Genomic DNA, 2,479 nt, shown 5'->3' on the forward strand with positions numbered 1-2,479 from the left:
AAATCGAAATCTGTAGATTCAGTCTTTTACATGTCTATGCTTCGTAAGTGTATTGTGAAATTCCCCAATAGTTGTACTAATTGATTATATTTGGAGTACAGAACAATTATCGTATGAGGAAGTCCCTACTACCCTTTCAGATCGCCAAAGTTCTAGGATTGTGGATTAAAAACCAGAGAGGTAGCCTTGGTAATAGTACTATGGAAGAATGTGAAGGTAGAAGAGATGACTTGAGAAGTTAAGAAAGATATGAGATCTAAGTATCCGCATTTGTCTCCATTACTAAAGGAGATCTAGATTGAGACATTATAATCTTCAGGTTGGTAGTACTACAGCTACAGTGGAAGCTCTACCGAAAACTTCCATAATATCTCAGAGAGTTTAAAATTCGGGGACGAATGTTTTTGAAAGGGGGGAGAATGTTACACCTCAAAAATGTTCACGTCGTTTGCATCGTGTCTAAAGGTTCTGTGATCGAGCAAATTGAAGAAAATAAATTTGTCAAAAATTTGGGAAAAATTTGGTTGAATTTTGGACAGAAATTTTAGGTCAACTCAGAGCGGTATATCTCTTGGTATATCAGGAGTTTTGAAGTGTTTCAAGAGCCTAAACTGAAGTCCGTCGGGTGTAGTTTGTACAAACCATTCATCAATACGACATCGGAGCACGGAGTTATAGGCCTTTTAAAACGGACTGTCAGAAGCCTGCGAACCTACACGAAAATTCTAGAAATCATTTAAATGCCTACCAATATTGGCCCATTAGCCCCAAACCGAATTGGACTACTATATAAACCCCTTAAGTCATCTAAATCACTTAATTTTTCACGATTTCTCATCTCACACCTCTCTAGAACTTCCCACAACGTTCATCCAACACCTTACACCAAAACATATCCCAAATCCTCTAGAACATTCCTCCAACTTCCACAACATGCATATATATTCCTAAAAGTCTATATGATAATTTTGGTCATTTTAATTTCATCTTTAACATAGCCCTAAGTCCTAGAAACCTTTCCAAACATATTCTAACATATTTCCAAGCCCAAACCAAGGATCAAAGTGAAGATTATAGTGGTTAAGGGTTCCAAGTGAGGTCTACACTTGTCTCCTCTTCTTGAAGATGTTTGGGTGAGTATTTTTAAGGTGAAGAAACCATGAAATTGAAGTGTTCTTGAATTTTGATGTAATATTTCACATTATTTTCATGTTTATGAGTTTGTTTGGTAATTATGTTAAGATTTGAGGAGAAGAAAATTGGAGGAAAAGCTCAAATATGCGTTTGATGATATTTTGAGTTGCGAATTAACTTGAGTTATAATTATTAGTGTTTTTTGAGCATAATCTTGTTATGAGGGATAATAATGATGTTAAGGAATTATCGTATACGAGTGTATAAGGATTTTATGAAGTTGTTGTTATGGATTCATTATGAAACGAAGTTTTGGGATTGAATTGAGTGTAGTTTGATTGTAATCTTTTGACTATGGAATTGTTGATGTTTTATTGTGCTTTAGGAGTTGTTTTGAAGATTGGAGGGAGTAGAAAATATAGGGGAGATGCTGCCCGAATTTTGGCAGATTCTAAAGGGGTTTAATTTAAAGGCTTAAGAAAAGCATATGATGATAAGCCTAAAAATAATATGAATTCTCTTGAATATAGATTTACGAGCTTGAGAGGATAAGAGTTAAGTGGTTAAGGAGACCGAAAAGGTATGTTAAGGCTAGTCCCTTTCTTTCTAAAGGCATGATTCTTTTCCTATACATGACTTCCATAACATTCTTATTCCTAAAACCTAGAAGTTCTTGATTCTCAAAGTTCTTATGATGCTAAAGATAGATGTTTTCTATGATGATAATAAGGATGAAGACGATCCTATTTCTAGATATTCCAAAGCTTATGGAGTTTGTTTCATGAGTTTCTTGATTTTATCCATTGTTGTTGATCTCACCTCATAATACTTGTTCCTTCGAGGTGAGATATAGCGATGATGATAATTTTATTTCTAATGCTATCCAAGTTCATAGTTCTTGATTCTCTTATGACACTATTGATCTCATCCTACGATAGTTGATCCTCTAAGGAAAGATACAGTGATAATGATAATGATAATGATGAGGTGCTTTTATTTATGTACTCTTATATATGTATATATATAGTCATGTGTGACACCGAGCCTATGTGGCCGGGTACGAGATATATTGCGCGCGCACCACTTCAGTTGGGCACGGACATTACCGTGTCCTACTATGGCCGGGTACCGATATTACCGAGTCCTATATGGCCGGGTACCAATATTATATAGGTATGTTGGTGGATATAGGTAATGTTTCTTATAGAAAAAGGTTAAGTAAGCAAGACGAATATCTTAAAAGGTATCATGAGGTATAAACAGTTCTTTTATCTTACGCGATTCTTCCTTCTTGTATCATGTTACTATTTATGACTTACCTACTCAGTACATTATTCGTACTGAT

This window comes from Lycium ferocissimum, unplaced genomic scaffold (assembly GCF_029784015.1).
Source record: "Lycium ferocissimum isolate CSIRO_LF1 unplaced genomic scaffold, AGI_CSIRO_Lferr_CH_V1 ctg8658, whole genome shotgun sequence".
In the NCBI taxonomy this organism is placed as follows: Eukaryota; Viridiplantae; Streptophyta; class Magnoliopsida; order Solanales; family Solanaceae; genus Lycium; species Lycium ferocissimum.